Source organism: Spermophilus citellus, assembly GCF_964194105.1.
Source record: "Spermophilus citellus genome assembly, chromosome: 16".
NCBI lineage: Eukaryota > Metazoa > Chordata > Mammalia > Rodentia > Sciuridae > Spermophilus > Spermophilus citellus.
In genome coordinates, this window is record NC_138196.1 from 40,711,504 (window position 1) to 40,730,565 (window position 19,062).

Sequence of the window (19,062 nt, forward strand, 5' to 3'; positions counted from 1 at the left end):
TGCATGAGTCAGTCTCTTGGTGGTCTCTTCCTCCGACTTTTCGCCGGACCCTTACACCTATATACTAGGTTGAACCAAGAAAATCGTGAAAACATGGTGAGACCAAAGGGTGAGGTCTGAAGCTGTTCATCATGGAGACGTGGCAAGGAAGAATAAGGCTGGTTTGACCATCCTCAGCCTCAACTCCCCATCTCTAGAGACCAAAATTGTTCTTTTACTCCTGGCATTAAAAAAAGACATCTTCCATACAGAGATTTCATTTTCTGCTCTGAGGAAGGAAAAGGGGAAGTCAGAGTGTCCTTGCCTGTATGTCAACTTTTATTTTGGTGCTGGGGATCAAACCCAGGACCTCATGCCAGGCAAGCACTCTACTACCAAGTCACATCCTCAGCCTCTTAAACTCAAAATGACCTTTATGCCAACCTGGCATATTTTGGGGTGGTGTATTTTTTTTGCCACCTTCAGATGCAACAACTGAGACATTCACATGACCAGTCCTGACAAGGAGCAGACTTGCCCACGGACTCTATAAGTTTCCTTCTTAGACACAAATACTTTGACAGAGCTCTTGCTTCTCAGAGGGAATCTCACTTTGTACACACCAACTCATCAGTTAGAAACACCTTTAGCAGCTGAGGCAGGCTCTTTTAGAAGTACCGTTTCTTAAAATAATAATGCAGCAAATGCTGCCACAAGGGGCATTTTTATCCAAGGAGTCTCCTGGGCAAACTCCTGGGAGTTTCATGTGATCATGAAAACACATCTTCTTCTTCTCTTAACCAACAGTAAAAGTTTTCAGTTATCCATGAGGTCTCCTGCCATTCGGGGACCGCCACAGTAAGGTGGGCACTTACTGAATGGGGGTGGTGATTTTGTATGAACTAGCATGCTTTGGCATCTTTAACTGAGAGGATAAATTCTCTTTTATTGGTCAGATTATCAGCAGATCCGAATGTAACATCCCACAGCAGCACCCACGCATTCAATTCATTTTGTTTTGTTTCTATTAGAAACTCTTTCTAACTCACATACAATACACCTGCCCCAAGGGGAATTGTTACTGTCTTCAAATATGAACAACAATTTGTTATATTGAAAGATCAATCTTCTAGGGGTTAAATTATTCTAATTCATTGGCTTTTTCTTATCCTTTGACATTAGACAACTTTAATGTCACTCTTAATTCTGCAGATTCTTAAAATTTATAAAACAATGAGCAAGTTTTAATCCTCTAGAGATGCAAGACTTTTGACCAATATTCCAGCTCTCTAGTATAAGGGGAGTGTTACCGGGCTTGAAAATGGACCAGTCCTTCTTTACAAATGGACTTGAGTGTGAAAAGGGTTGTTTCTGAAAAACCAGCCTCTACCTCAGAGCAAAGCCTGTCCAAGGAAGGAACATCACCTTTGTCCTTGGAAAGACCCACAGAGCACTCCTAGGCGCATTCCCACCCTGCTAAGTTGTTTATCTACAAATAACAGGAGAGATCTGCAGCGCCAGGTATCCCTGACTCAGTCAGGCTAGGTGGGGACCCAGAGCTACCCCCTAGCAGCCACCAATCAGCATGAGACAGGGAAATACCTGGGATGCCAGATGACCCTCCCAGTAGTTTATGGTGATTGATAACGTGTTGGGAAACCATGTAGTTCAGCATGTACACCCCTCTTGGCTTAAACCAATCAGTTCAAATGAATCCCTCTCTTGTAGTAACCAATCACCCCTACCCAACTTGTTCCCGCCAATGAATGTGTTAATCATGTTTTAGAGTTGTTATTTGATTTTCCCGTGGTGTGTGATGATTTGCTAAGGGATGCTATGATGTATGTGGGGGTCCCTGCCTTCTCCAAAGAATGTATAAAACTGCTGCCTCTCAGCGTCACCAGTTGCTGTGTGTGCGTGCGCGGAGGACCGAGCTAGCTCGCAATAAACACCTCTTTGCTGCTTATATCGATCTTGGGTCTCTGGTGGTCTTTTGGGGGGTCCCGAATTCGAGCATAACATTTCAGCTTAACTTATCTAACTGTGGAGAAGTAGATGGTAGAGTCTAAGTCTGGGTTTAAATGTTGATAGAACTGAAAATATAGGAGCATGATGTATACACAACCTAATTCCAGGTGCAAGCCCCAAAACACTAACCCAAATCTCTCTACTCCAAAACTCCTTTCCCAGGTATTTTTCCTAGTACCTATTTTGCAAAATGCTCTCCTGTAAAGTTATATTTATTTATTGTTAAATCGGTTCTAAATTCAGTGTTTTAAATATTTCAACCTAACAGATGGTTAACATTTTGCTAAAAATTAATATCCACTCTTAGGTACTCAAGATGTATTAGCTATTTAATTTGTTAAACGTTTTCTCATATAATGAAAGACAAATGTTACCTGAAGGAACACCCATACCTTGACCACAGTCTGTTCAAAATATAAGTCTGGGGCTGTCTCCAAGGGAGGTTTATTTTATTAAATCCAAGACAAGTATTAACACCAGATTCATAAAATGATCTCCGTGTATAAGCAAAACTTGTAGAACCAACTATCCAGGGAATATGAAATGTATAGAAATAAATTAATTAATTTGTCACATGACTTAAAAAATAAAGAAGGGGGGAAAACATGTTATCTTATCTCACATGCCCATGAATGAGCACCATAGCCACCTATTCCCTCCCCACACCTAGGGTGAGGTGAAAAGGATTACATAGTATCCTTGCCCTTTTACTATTTCAAAAACTGAAACATTATATCTTTAATTTTTCCACCCACATTATCACCTCAAAAGTGTCATCTGTTGAAATGAAATGGCCTCATATAAAGCCCTGGAGAAGTCAACTGATTTCAACTACCTGATGGATATGTCTTCTCTTACTATGTTGGGAGGTACCAAAATGGTCACATTCATTAGCACAAAATATTTGTTGTTTTATACTGGCTGCTCATAATTGTTGAATGAAGCTTCAGAATACTGGGCGTTCCATACTGATGTTTCAATGTGTCCCCAGTAAAAAGTTTTACCACCACCATCACCACCAGTCATAGAAGCCATATTGGCAAGAGTTTCTGTCCCAAGGAAATTGCACTCATTCATCATTTATACTTCCCCTTTTTACTCATCAAATCCACCAATGTCTACCAATCAGAGTTTGTGATGAGCATGAGCTGGTCAGAAATTTTTAATAAATTGATTATTAAAAATTCATCAAAAAGCCAGTGATCTTGAAACTTTAGTTAACCCACTGTCTTACTGGGAGTTCATAAAGAGTAAAGGTACACATCCCACCCCCACCTCACCCTCCTTCCATAGCTTCTTCCTTTATAGAGTCCTAAGGATGAAGGGATTCCAAACTCTAACCTCTTCTCCAGCAGGTAGAACCTGGGATTTTCTTAAATAGTTCTTCTACCCAGTGATCTCCAAGACCCCAGCACAACAACCGTGAGGAACATGAAAACAGCTGCTTCTACCCTAACCTCATCAATCTGAAAACCGCTAGAATACAAACTTTGATGCTTTTAAGGGGGAGGTCTTTTATTATTGCTTTTGTTTTATTTGTTTTGACCTTCTCTAATGCTCTCTTATTGAATGGCTATGGGGACAGGTTGGTGACCATTATTTTAATCACTCTTTCACATTATTCTCTTCCTTCCTCTCTGCCCCCAGCCATTCACAATGTTCCAGTTATCTGAAAGAGATCTGCGGTTCTCAGTCCTTTCCACCTTCCCCTGATATCTTGCCACAGAACTGTGATCTTTGGTAGCTTTATTACAGAGCAGGGGATCCTGGCGGAGTTGAAGCTAAGATTTTAATGCCTCTGACATGTGGAACTACAAACTTCCTTCCACTGATTTGCAAGGGAACAGACATTTCCAGGGAAATCCAGAGTCTGGGGAGTGGGGAACAGAGAGAGATAATGTAGAACAGAGGATTTTAGGTATCTGAAAGAAAAAAATGTAACTTAAGGGAAGGAAACAATTTCTCAGCACCTGATGGTAGGAGGGACAGAAGTATGGTTCTAGAACCAGCTTGGTTGCCAGAGGGGTTAAAAACATGCTACTCTGGCATATTGATTGTCTTGAGTTAAAGGCTCTTGAAAGAATCCAAGTTTGAGATCACTCTGGACTTCTTTCTGTTTCTTAAAAGTAGGAGATGAAATTTCCATGTGAGAGATGGCTTCTCTGTGCCCAAAGGAAAGTGTTGTTCTTATCATCCAGGATGAGGACATGAAGCAGAAGGAGATCAATAGAAATTAACTTTATTAAACCAACCCTTATCCCCCTAGCCACTTGGCCAACCAGTAAGGACCCTAGCCCAAGCCCCTTTACCTTGCCTTATTTGCATACTTACCATTCCCTATCTAATTCAGCATGCAGCCATCCCTCAGTGTCTATGGGAAATTAGCTCCGGGATACCTATAGATAACAAAATCCACAGATGCTCAAGACCTTGTATAAAATGGCACAGTATTTGCTTATAACCTACACATATCTTCCTGTATATTTTAAGTAATCTCTAGATTACATATAATATCTAACACATGTAAATGCTATGCAAATAGTTGTTCTATTGTATTTTTTAGAAAATAATAACAAGATAGATACTCTGTACATGTTCAGTACAGATGCAATTTTTTTCCCACCATTTTTGATCAGTGGTTGGTTAAATCCACAGATGGGGAACAGAGAAATGACTGTATTGTAGAAGTGTTCAACTCTAATTGCATTTCTAGGTTTCCATCTCCTTAGGAAAATTCACATGCCACATTTAATATAGAAATTAAATGGATTTCTATATTCTTCTCCTACTGATATGTCCTACATCTAATTTAATCAATTCAATTCTAAAGCCCATTGTTTAAAAAGCCCCTAAAAGGGTAAAGGTGAAATTTTACCTCCGCTCCATGGGACTGACCCAATTCCCCCTATCCAGGCATCAGGGGAGCCTGTGCATTCTTTGTTGATGAACTGGACATGGAAATACTGTACTGACTCCTCTATGAGGTCAAGGGCTATGGTGACAAGACAGCAGGGTCAGGGGAGTGGGGGAGAAGAGCCATTCCTGAAACTCCTGTTCGGGTGTCCCCTGCTGACCCCTCATTCTCAGCCCATCCAGGAGAGGCTGGTATCACCAGGGGCTGTTATCCCACCTCATCTCATCAGGATGGTCTGATCCATCTCACAGCTCAACTACTACATATATCCTCCTGGTTTCAAATCCATTGCTGCAGCCCAGACTTTCCCTTCATGTACCCAGATCTGTGTGTCTATTTAGTGAAATTAGACACCAAAGGCATCACAGTTTTTAACATCAAAAACCAAACTCATTTTCTCATCCCTTCCACATGCACCCACCTCTTCCCCAACAACGTACTCTGCCTTCTGTATTCCCTGTCCCTGAAAGATACAAGATTATCAAAAAATAAACCAAAGACCAAAGCTAAAAAAAAAAAAAAAGAAAGAAAGAAAGAAAAAGAAAAAAGAAAAGAAAGAAAAAAAAAGAAAGAATTTCCTGATAGGGAAAAAACTGACATTTTTTTAAGTGCTAGAAAAGAAGCAAATATGTATCTGTTATGACTATCCAAATTTAAGAATTGAAAATAAGTGGTCTGGATGGAAATAAAGTACACCACCAAGTCTGTCAATGGTTAAAAATAGTTATCATCAGTGAATCTTCCGCAAGGTCTGGTGCCTGGGGGCTGCTCCAAGTGTGTGTGGTCCTTATCAGCCCAAGCTGATCAGAATCAACAGCCACTAAAGCAGTAATCAGCTTTGATAGCTCCTAGGCAAGTGCTGCTCTAAATAAAAACTGTCCTTTTACAACTTCCACTCGATCACCCTAGCAAGAAACAGGGGCTCAGCATGGGTGTCTCCACTGGAGCATGCTGCCTCTCACAGGCCTGGTCTGGTGAGACTGTCCTGGCTTCTCCATGCTCACAGCTTGGCTGAGGACTGTCCGTCTCAGCCTTACTCCAGAAGCCCTGGCTCTGCTTTGCCTTTTCACACCATCCCCAGGTGAGTCACAAGCATGGAACTGTTTGAGAAATCCTGTCCTAAATGGGGTCCCTCCTTGTGCCTCTGCAACTCACCCTCCAGCTCTTCAGTTCTTGCTGAGACAGCCATAACCAGGTACCCTCTGTGCAGTTTAGAGCACACTCCCTGTGGCCTAAATCCTGTGTTGCTAACTCCAGTTAAACTTTAGAATCACTTCGATTACTTTCGAAATGACCGATGTCTTTGCCCCTGACCTTGAAATTCCAATTTAACTAGAAACGAGGGCATGGTGTTAAGTTTCTCCCAAGCAATTTTTTATATTAATAATAACATTTTAAATTTTAAAATTTTAATCGACAAATAATAATTGCATATATTTATAGGGTACTATATGATGTTTTGATGTGTGTTTACATTGTAGAATGAGCAAACCCAGCTAACTAATATTCCCCCAAGTGATTTTAATGAGTAGACAAGAGTTGTGACCATGGGCCCAAAGGTAAAGTTCCAGTTCCTTATCAGGACAGGTACGTTCCTCCAGGACGGAGTGCCTCATAGGCCTTCTCTCTCTCACCACATTAGACCCATCAGACCACGAGCTCAGCTTTACCACACACACAAAAATGATGCCTTCCCTCTCTATGCTGCTGCCCATGGATAAGTATCCTCTATCCAGAAGCCCCTGATCTTTTCTCACCTACCCTGATTTCTACTGGAGAGCACCTTCTCCTATTTAAGGCTCCACTTGCCCCCACCACACAGGTAGCACTGGCTCCTCCCTATCCCTCCTCCTTCTCTGCTGGGCTTATTCACATGTCTGCATCTCTCCCCACAGAACTAGGTGTCCCCCAGCACCAGGACCCAAATCTTATCTTAGCAAATATGTCACCCAAGGTCAGAAATGTGTGTGTGTCAGCAAAAGAAATAATCAAGAATGTGAAGAAACAATCTATAGAATGGGAGAAAATCTTTGTCACCTGTACCTCAGAGTATTAATCTCCAGGATACATAAAGAACTCAAAAAACTTAATACCAAACAAACAAACAAACAACAACAACCCAAATAACCCAATCAACAAATGAGCAAAGGAACTGAACAGGCACTTCACAGAAGAAGAAATATGAATGGTCAACAAATATATGAAAAATGTTCAACATCTCTAGCACTTAGAAAAATGCAAATGTACACCATACTGAGATTCCATCTCACTCCAATCAGAATGGCAATTATCAAGAATACAAGTAACAATAAAATGTTGATGAGGATGTGGGGGAAAAGGTACACTTATACACTGCTGGTGGGACTGTAAATCGGTGTAACCACTCTGAAAAGCAGTCTGGCGATTCCTCAGAAAACTTGAAGTGGAACCACCATTTGACCCAGCTATCCCATTCATTGGTATATATCCAAAGGACTTAAATCAGCATGCTATAGTGACACAACCACATCAATATTTATAGCAGCTCAATTCACAATAGCAAAGCTATGGAACCAACCTAGGTGCCCTTCAACAGGTGAACAGATAAAGAAAATGTGGGGCTGAGGATGTGGCTCAAGCGGTAACGTGCTCGCATGGCATGTGCGGGGCAGTGGGTTCGATCCTCAGCACTACATAAAAATAAAAAAATAAAGATGTTGTGTCCATTGAAAACTGAAAAATAAATACTAAAAAAAATTCTCCTCTCTCTCTCTCTCTCTCTCTCTCTCCCTCCCTTCCTCCCTCCCTCCCTCCCTCCTCTCTCTCTTAAAAAAAAAAGGAAGAAAAGAAATGTGGTATATAATGGAATACTACTCAGCCATAAAGAAGAATGAAATTATGGCATTTACCAGTGAGTGGATGGAACTAGACACTATTATGCTAAGTGAAATAAGCCAATCTCATAAAACCAAAGGCTGAATGTTCCCTCTGATATGCAAATACTAACACACAGTAAGCTGGGTGACAGGAGGGAAGAATAGAAGCGCTTTGGAGTAGACAAAGGGGAATAAAGGGAAGGGAGAGCGTGATGGGAACAGGAAAGACAGTAGAAACAATTATACATAAATTTCCTATGTTCATATATGAATACATGACCAGTTTCTAACTATACATCATGTCCAACCACAAGAATGGGTTCCTAATTAGAATAAGTCATACTCCATGTATGCAAAATATATCAAGAAACATTCAGCTGTCACATATATCTAAAAAGAACAAATTTTTAAAAAATAAAACAAATTTCAAAAAAAAGAAAGAAATGTGTGTGTGTGTGTGTGTGTGTGTGTGTGTGTGTGTCTACTCAAAATCAGCTACATAAATTGCAGAGTCTGGTGCTAAACAAAAATGCCCCCTTGTTTAAAAATTAGTCAGTATTTCAAGACGGCATCCACAGAGCATCCTTTGGAGCACAGGGTGCTTCTGCCTGCGGAGTTGTTGTTCAAAAATGTTTGTTGAAGGGCTGGGGGTGTGGCTCAGGCGGTGGCGCGCTCGCCTGGCACGTGTTCAATCCTCAGCACCACATGCAAAACGATGATGTTGTGTCCGCCAAAAACTGAAAAATAATCTTCTCTCTCTCTCTCTCTCTCTCTCTCTCAAAAAAAAAAAAAAAGTTTGTTGAAATATGTTTTTGTGCTTCCTGTAGCTGGCGTGATGATTTGGGGAAAGCACAGGTACCCCATGCATTCTGAGAAAAGAGCGTGAGCGGAAGCTGCAGTGGTGGAAGGAAAGAGGGAAAGTTGGGAGAGGCTTTGCACAAGGTATGATAATGAAACAAATTTAATGACCTCATTTAACGACCACCGCAACTGCAGACAGCACAAGAGTCCACTTTATGGTCCTGTTGATGATCCTGAACTGCAACAGATGGCGGCCTCCTTCTGGACTGGCAGGCAGACGTGAAGAAGTGCGTCTCCGCACCCAATGCTTAATTGGATAGCAGCATACCAAGACAGTTTTGCCAAAGGCACTTGATCCTGGAGTAACAAACAAATATATTTTCAATCTTGCAGATAATCATATTGTGTTTTTCCCAGTTGCTGAAACCTACATGCTTGTTTTACTATTTATTCTTATTTTCTGACAGGTAGAGAGGTCACCTCTAATCACACTTTTTCATATCATTTTGATCCGAGTTTATTCCATATTCGTTAAAGCAAATCAAAGGCATTGTGACATTTTATCCCTAATGCATCTCTTAAAATGTTGGACATTGTTTAGGTATCATAATGCTGTACAAAGTCCAGAACTAAACCTAACTAACTGTAGTCCACTAACGAAAACTAACTCTGAATAAAAGTCCAGGATTTAAAACACAATGTGTTTGCTTCTGTAGTAACTAGCTACATTCTGCTTCTGATGGTCTCAACATTTCTGGGCTCTTGTTGGTGATATTATGTGAGCAAAACTGTAGCCATATTGCTATTATCACACCTAACAAACTGATCAATAATTCCTTCATATCTATCATGTATTTCTCTCTTGAATAAGTTCCCCAGATTCTATCCTTATTAATCGCACCTCCTAAATCCCTGCGCTCAGAGCTGACCATCTGGAAGACTCCTGCTTGAGGGAAGATTGAGACATGTCCAAGGTACATTGTCACGTCCATTCTTGCCTTACCCACCACTCTGGTCAGACAAGTCATAATGTTCTGATTTCTGGAAGATTGGGGCATGTGATTTTTCTTTTAAAGAGAAAAATCAGTGTCAGTTAACTTTCTTCTTCCTCCATTCATGGGGGTGTACATGCGGAGGCAGGTAATAAGGATTGAACCCCACTCCCAGTAGGCAAGTGAGCTAGTGAGCTAACCCTGAGCCACATTCTCAGCCCCATGGGCTCTTTCTTTTTTTTTCCCTTTTCTTTTTGTGGTGCTGGGGATTGAACCCAGGGCCTTGTACATTCGAGGCAAGCACTCTACCAACTGAGCTACATCCCTAGCCCCCATACGCTATTTCTGAATGGACTTTTCTCTAGTTATTTCTTCTCAGTCCTCACCACACACAAGTTTCTCCTTTCCTTCTTGTTCATTCTCCTCATTATCTGCTCAAGACTGATAATGTGGCGGACTAAAAATACCAAGTTTCACTTATAAACACTCCTCCAGAACAACTCAGATTTGATTTTCAGTAAGTAGGATCAAGGGTTTTCTTAATCATTCCATTCTCAGCCTTAAATACACTCTATTAATTATCCCATTAGTCGTGATGAATCCCACTATGCCTTTTCCTCCTTAGGGCAAATTCACTCAGCTGAAGGTAGGCTTTCCACTGAGATAGATCCATTAAGGGAAAAAGGTATTAACATCTAAATGGATTTTTAAATATAAAATAACACATTTAGTGACACTAAATTAATCCTGTACAGGAATACTCTGGCCTCATTGGAAAAATATTGTTGCCAACAAGAATCCAGAAGTGTTTGGGCCAATGGAGGCAAATCCAGGAATACAACTATTTACTATAAAAGCAAGCACATGGCGTATGGAATGCTACCCTGAAATTTAAAATGATAACCCTAACGTGTTTACCAATGTACTGTGTCTCTATTAATCTTTGGTCCTATGAGGTAGGTATGACTTTGCCCATTATACAATTAAGTGGCTCACTCTGGATTACACAGCCGGTTGGCAATAAATCTGAGCCAAACGCTGCCTATTTCCAAGCCTTGTGCCTCAGTCATTGGTTCACAGTGCTTTGTGCTTTTAACTCCGAGGGCTGGGACTGCTTGTGTCTCCTCCTGTCCCTTCTCAAAGCTGCATTGTTTCCTCAGACCTGTGAAGAGGTTTCTGGAAACCTGGGAAGTCCATTCAATTGCATGCAAATATTTACGTCTATTTGCACTTGTTTATTTTTCCAGGAAAAGAGGCCTGAGCTGAACAGAAAAGTAAAAGTTTAACTGCCATATATGACAAATGTTTCTCTGACCTGCAGGGTGTTTGGAAGATGAAGCTTGACAAAACCTGTATAGTAACTAAAAATATATCCCACGAGTGACTTTCTTGTCCTGGAAAGGATTGCCTTTCTTTTTTTTAAAAAATTTATTTATTAATTTATTCTTTTTTTTAATTGTTGGTCATTCAAAACATTACATAGTTCTTAATATATCATATTTCACAGTTTGATTCAAGTGGGTTATGAACTCCCATTTTTACTCCGTATACGGATTGCTGTATCACATCAGTTACACTTCCATTGATTTACATATTGCCCTTCTAGTGTCTGATGTATTCTGCTGTCTATCCTATTCTCTACTATCCCCCCTCCCCCTCCCCTCCCCTCCCCTCCCCTCCCCTCCCTCCCCATTTCTCTCTCTACCCCCTCTACTGTAAATCATTTCTTCCACTTGTATTATTCTTCTCTTACCCCTCATTTCCTCTTATATGTAATTTTGTAAAACCCTGAGGATCACCTTCCATTTCCATGCGATTTCCCTTCTCACTCCCTTTCCCTCCCACCTCTCATCCCTGTTTAATGTTAATCTTCTTCTCAAGCTCTTCGTCCCTACCCTGTCCTTGGTTACTCCCCTTATATCAAAGCAGTCATTTGGCATTTGTTTTTTAAGGATTGGCTAGCTTCACTTAGCATAATCTGCTCTAATGCCATCCATTTCCCTCCAAATTCTATGATTTTGTCATTTTTTAATGCAGAGTAATACTCCATTGTGTATAAATGCCACATTTTTTTTATCCATTCATCTATTGAAGGGCATCTAGGTTGGTTCCACAATCTTGCTATCGTGAATTGTGCTGCTATGAACATCGATGTAGCAGTGTCCCTGTAGCATGCTCTTATTAGGTCTTTAGGGAATAGACCGAGAAGGGGAATAGCTGGGTCAAATGGTGGTTCCATTCCCAGCTTTCCAAGAAATCTCCATACTGCTTTCCAAATTGGCTGCACCAATTTGCAGTCCCACCAACAATGAACAAGTGTACCCTTTTCCCCGCATCTTCTCCAGCACTTGTTGTTGTTGGACTTCATAATGGCTGCCAATGCATTCTGAGAAAAGAGCGTGAGCGGAAGCTGCAGTGGTGGAAGGAAAGAGGGAAAGTTGGGAGAGGCTTTGCACAAGGTATGATAATGAAACTAATTTAATGACCTCATTTAACGACCACCGCAACTGCAGACAGCACAAGAGTCCACTTTATGGTCCTGTTGATGATTCTGAACTGCAACAGATGGCAGCCTCCTTCTGGACTGGCAGGCAGACGTGAAGAAGTGCGTCTCCGCACCCAATGCTTAATTGGATAGCAGCATACCAAGACAGTTTAATCTTACTGGAGCGAGATGGTATCTTAGGGTGGTTTTGATTTGCATTTCTCTGACTGCTAGCGATGGTGAGCATTTTTTCATGTACTTATTAATTGATTGTATGTCCTCCTCTGAGAAGTGTCTGTTCAGGTCCTTGGCCCATTTGTTGATTGGGTTATTTGTTATCTTATTGTCTAATTTTTTGCGTTCTTTGTATACTCTGGATATTAGGGCTCTATCTGAAGTGTGTGGAGTAAAGATTTGTTCCCAGGATGTAAGCTCCCTGTTTACCTCTCTTATTGTTTCTTTTGCTGAGAAGGATTGCCTTTCAAAATGAAAATTCAGAACAGTTGTTCAAGTGAAAATTTCATTACTATTTCAGTTTGTTGAAAAAAAAAAAACAGTAAGAGAATGTGATACACAAACCCCTGCCTGTAGGTTCATTACTGATTCAACAAACACTAATTAAGACACCTTTGCTTTCACAGTCTGCGGGATTTTTTGCCATTAAAGATATTCCATCAACCAGGCTTGTGTCCCAGAGAGAAAATAACTGCCCACCCGAGGAGCTGGAGCAGCCAGAAAGAGAAGGATGATATTAAATCACCAGATCATAGGCCAGTAAAATAGAGTTATTGAAGGTGATAGTTGGGCAGCAGAAGAAAAAAAAAATAATGAGCCTCAAGCCCCAGGAATATGCAGCTTAAAAATGGAAAACTTTAGAAGCTAAATACACTGTTCATAGCTAAATTAGTGGCCTGGAAAATCAAAACCACCTAGAAGATAAAAATTATGGGGGAAAGATAAAAAGACTCAGCAAATAGATCCAGGAAACACCGTGTGAAAAAAATGAATGTTTCTGCAGGCCAGGTAATTGCTATGAAGGGGCGATGATGGTATTTCAGTTACATTATGGGTGAGGTACATATTGATGCTCTTATAAATGAAGTGATAAAATGTCAAGGATTTAGTATAAATTTTTTCAAAAATAATAGCAAGTGGATGAAATCAGAAATAAAATGTTAGCAACTCTTAAGACAGGATAATGGTACATGAAGTTCATTATACTGTTTTTTGAGGGGGAGCGGGTTACCAGGGATTGAACTCAGGGGCACTCAATCACTGAGCCACATCCCCAGTCCTATATTGTATTTTATTTAGAGACAGGGTCTCACTGAGTTGCTCAGCGCCTGGCTGTTGCTGAGGCTGGCTTTGAAGTCATGATTCTCTTGTCTCAGCCTCTCAAGCCACTGGGATTACAGTCATGTACCACTGTGCCCAGCTCATTATACTGTTTTACAAGAAATAGAATTAAAACAAAATGGCAGAGAAGGATGGGAAATGGAGGCTGGCACCTGTATGGTAGGCAGATGCTTTGAGAACTCCACTTCCACAGAAATTCACTGGTTTCTTGATACTTAGTAACAAACAAGAGGTATAATGATAATGGACATGGAACATACTAGGAAGTAAGGGACATGCCCAAGAAAGAAAAGTAAAATAAATAAAAAAGAACATCAGAGACTTAAAATCTTGGGTTGGGAGTATGAGGAATGCCTAGGCAAATGGAAGAACAATCAGTGGCCCTGACGGAACCTACTTGTATCCTAAATGAGTATGGTTAAGTTTCTAAGCCTCAGATGCTCTGAAAAATTGGGGACATTTTGCATGAAAGGAAAAGTAAATGAGTCTATGACATAGTTGAGCTGTGGGTAAATATTCACAGTTATGTAAATGTAAATATTGAATATTGACTTATCCAAATTCATAAAATATTAGGAAAAGGGGGGCAGGGTAGGAAGGATATGTGTGTTTTATGGGGGGACGGGAGGTGAAAGAGAGCTAATCTCACCTTACCTCGTAGGAAATCAGTTGATAATGACAACAACAGAAAAAGAAATATGACAGTGTGATATGAAGATACAATAAGATGGCATAGTGATATAGAGATTCTATGAGATTTGACTAACAGAATTAGGAAGGATTACCCCTAGAATCCACCCTCTTTTACAGGGGAAGTAGATGGGCATTTGTGAAATCTGCTCTTTCACAGACACAAGGTTATATACTACTTGGCTCTTTTTAAAAAATCAGGTTTGCTGAATTTGCATATAATTTGTATAAAGTGTATCTACATAGACAAAATTAATCTTTTTTAACTATACAACATAATGAAATGAAAATATTTGCAGTCATGTAACCACAGCTGCAGTCAAGATATAAAATACTTCAATCACCCCACAATGTTTCCTAGTGCCCTTACAGTTAAGTCCTTCCCCAATCCCAGCTGCTGCATTCACTGATTTTATTATTATTATTATTATTATTATTATTATTATAACCTTTTTCAGAATGTTATGTAAAATGGAATCACACAGTATATATGTAGCCTTTTGTGTCTGTCTCCTTTGCCATTTAGCATAATGCTTTGAGATCTATCCATGTTGTTACAAATACCAGTAGGTCATTCTTTTTTATTGTTGCATGGTATTTCATCATATGGATGTATTACTATTTTTTAAAAATCAATTAATCAGCTGAGCATTATGGTGCATGCCTGTAATCCCAGCAATTTGGGAAGCCGAGGCAGGAGGATCACAAGTTCAAAGCCAGTCTCAGCAATTTAGTCAGCCCTTAAGCAATTTAGTGAGACCTTGTCTCAAAAATTACAAAAAGAAAAAGAAAAAAATAGGGCCGGGATGTATCTCAGTGGTTAAGCATCCCTGAGTTCAATCCCCTGTACCAAACCAATCAACCAACAAACCAGCTGAAGGACATTTACACTATTTCAAATTTAGATCTATTAGGGAAAAAAAGCTTCAGTAAACATTTACATACAGGCCTTAGGGTAGGCCTGTTTTTATTTCTTTTAGGTAAATATTTAGGAGTGGGACTGCTGGGTCCTGGGTTAAGTATATGCTTAATTCAAAGAAATTGCCAAACTGTTTTTCAAAGTGGCTACACTGTTTTGCATTCACACCAGCAAAGAAGAGTTCTGGTTAATCCACATCCTTGCCAATGCTTGATAAGATCAATCTTTTTCACTTTAGCTATTGTAGTGAGTAGGTAGTGGTAACACATTTGTGGTTTCAGTTGACATTTCCCTAAATTAATAGTTTTGAGTATCTTCTCCTGTGCTCATTTGCTAGAGTAAAGTGTTTATCTTCTCTCCACTTGCTAATGGGGTTCTACGTCTTCCTATTACCGAATTATAAAAAAACCATATCTATTCTGGTTATAAATCCTTTATCAGATATGTGGTGGACACTCAACCCCATCCAGTTTGTGACTTTAAAAAATTCTTTTGCAAGTGTATTTTGAAAAGCAACATGTTTTGTATTTTTTGTACTATTTTGTGTCTTATGCAGGAAATTTGACAAACCTACTCTGATAAAAAGTTATTTTATGTTTTCTTCTCGAAGTTTTACAAATTTAGCTCTTACATTTAGGGCTTTAATTTATTTTAAGTGAAATTTTCCATATGGAGTGAGGTAAGGATCATTTTATAAGGTTTATTTGTTTATGTTTTTACATATAAAAGTCCAGTTGTTTCAGTACTATTGTTCAAAAGATTTTCTCTTTTTCAATGAATTATTGGTTTCTCTACAGAAAATCTACTGACCATATCTGTGTAGCTCTATTTCTGGTCTGTTACATTTATGGATATCTCCATCAGAACATTAAGACTTTGCCCTTTATTGTAACTTTATATTAAACTTTAAGATAGGATAATTAAAGCCCTCCAACTTTGATGTTCCTTTTCAAAATTGCTTAGGTTTTTTTTTTTCCCAAATATACTTTTTGTTTATTTAAAAAATAAAAAGTAGCTGGGGATATAGTTCAGTTGGTAGAGTGCTTGCCTTGCCTACACAAAGCCGTGGGTTCAATCCAAAGCACCAATAAATAAATAAATAAATAAATAAATAAATAAATAAATAAATAAATAAATAAATAAATGAAATAGTAAAACTTGGTCACTGTGGCACACATCTGTAGTCCCAGCTATTCAGGAGGCTGAGGCATGAGGATTCCTTGAGCCCAGGAGTACAGTGTCAGCTTGGGCAACATAGTGAGACTGTGTATCAAAAATAAATAAATTTAAAAAATAAATTAATTAATTAAAAAGCTACAAAGAAAAGACAAGCCGAGAACTTAAAGAAGGCAGTTGCCAACACATATAAAGAGCAATTTCTTTTTTTTATGTAAGCTTTTTTCTTTTCTATTATTATTATTATTATTATTATTATTATTATTATTATTGGCAGTGCTAGGGACTGAACTCAGGTAAACTCTACCAGTGAGCTGGATCCCCAGCTCTTTTTTGTTGTTATTCTGGTACCTGAGATTGAACTCAGGAGCACTTAACCACTGAGCTACATACATCCCCAGCCCTTTGTTAATTTTTCATTTATTTACTTACTTATTTTAGTGGTACTGGGGATTGAACAAAGTTGGAGGGCTTTAATTATCCTATCTTAAAGTTTAATATAAAGTTACAATAAAGGGCCTTGTGCATGTGAGGCAAGCATTTTAATTTTTTACTTAGAGACAGTGTCTCACAAAGTTACTTAGGGCCCACTAAATTGCTGAGGGTGGCTTTGAACTCACAACCCTCCAGCTTCAGCCTCCCAAGCCATTGGGATTACAGGCATGTGCCATGGCACCCAAACCCAGCCTTTATTTATTTATCTGTTTGTTTATTTGTTGAGACAGGGTGATCTGGAACTTGTGATCCTCCTGCCTCAGCTTCCTGAGTGGCTGAGGGTGTAGGCACACCTGACCTCTACATGTAAGTAAGGAAAATATGCATAACCCCAAAGAAAATCAGATAAAGAACTTACAATTAGCAGACAACAAAACAGTAATAGCAGATAAACTATGGAAAGAGGGGGGAAAATAGCAAACATTTGTAATTAAAAAAAAAAACTCAACTGTCTTGATAATTAGAAAAAAAAGTAAATTAAAATGACAATAGGCTATCAATTTACAATGTAGGAAATTTCATAATTTAGGGAAATTAAGATATCTTGCAATATTAATTATTGGTGGGTATGGAAAACAACAGAGACTTTTAAACACTGCAGGTGAATGTGTAGGTTGGTGAAAAATAAAAATAAAAAACCTTTGTAAATTACTTGGCATTATTTAGTTCAGTTGAACCATAAAACTTTAAATCAAAAAATAAATAATGTTTTTTACTGATAAATACATGTAAACAGTGGTAGGGACAAAGGTTATTACCTATGTGACCTTCATGAAGTTACTCAGTATCTTTGAGACTAAGTTTCTGAACTTAAGAATTACAATAGTATTCACTGATAAAGAAATTTATATGAAGATGATGTTGTACACATAACACATATGCTTACTATAGTACCTAGAAAACGGCATGCACTCAATAAATATTTTTAAAATTTCTAAGTTGAGGTAAGTATAAAGATATCCCATGGTTATATTAAATTGCTTAGCTTTTTCACATTTGCATAGGATGATGTACTTTTATCATCAAATAATCAGCTTTATTTTGGAGTGCACAGAGAATAGTGAAGAATGTGACCAGTCTGCATTCTAGTTGCCAAAAACAACATGGGTTACTCTCTCAATGCTGGTAAACACAGAGCTACTAAACAGGCAATGCTAATCTATGTTTTCAGATGAGTACTTCTACGATGATGGGTCTTTCTTACTCCTAAGTCCATGCTTTTAGCTACTGTACTTCTGGACCCTCCAAAGACAGCTGATCTCTCAGTACCTAAGGAAATCAGAAATGGCTCCCATATCCATCCCCTGATTCTATGGGAGCTACTGGGAAGGCTGCACTCCTGACCACAGAAGAGTACATATCAATCATTTTAGAGATAATATGCAGAGGAGGAAACCAAAATAATATCCCCAAATGATCTTTGTCTATGGGGTTACAGTGAATCCAGTTCCCTTTCTAATAACCTCAATCTACAAGCCACCTCTTGCCTCCCCCATCACACATACACCTATGAGATGTCTGGAAAGGGCTACTTCCTCTCCACTGCCAGATACAACCCATGATAAACATCCTCAACCACGGAGCTTCAACTGTCCAAACCCTATGAATCGAGAGTGTTTCTGGCAAAAATAGGGACTGGAACAGTAGTATTCACCAGTTAAGAATTAAGATAAGTCCAAGCATACCAGAGTGATGAGACTTTCTGAAGCGCCCATCCCCTAACCAATCTACATGTGCTGAGAATCCTGCGTGACTGGGAGGTTCGGAAGATGTGTCTCAACAGGAAGCCATCCTGAAATTTTTAAAGAATCAGGATTGAACATGATATTCCTTCTGGCAAGGCCTAAGGGCCTCTTCCTGTCATTGCCCAGGATTATTTCCTGATGAGAAGTCTATCGTAGGAGTAAATACGATGACTTGAGGCCATACCAGGCCTAACAATAACCGGTTACACCAACTGTCTCTAATCAAAGGCATTTTTACATAAATAATTTCATTTGACCCCCACATCCTATGGAAGGTCATTAATGCTGTTTGCCAAATATTTTTACATCTATCCCTTTTTCTAGCACACGATTGAATTGCAATTCCTGTCTCCCTGGTGGACTCATGTGGATAGTTCTGGCCGATGAGTAGTGAGCAAGAGATGTGAGTCACTGCAGTTTGCTTGCAGTTAATCACAGTGCAAGCAACAATGTGTAAGGTAGCAGCAGCCCCATTAGCCTAGGTCTTTGAGTAGCTATGATGAGCAGAGTGGAGCTCCCCAGCCATCTATGATGGGTATTGTGTCAGTCAGCTTTCCAGGACTTTAACAAAATACCTGAGATAATTAACTTATACAGAGAAAAGGCTTAATTGAGCTCAGAGTTTCA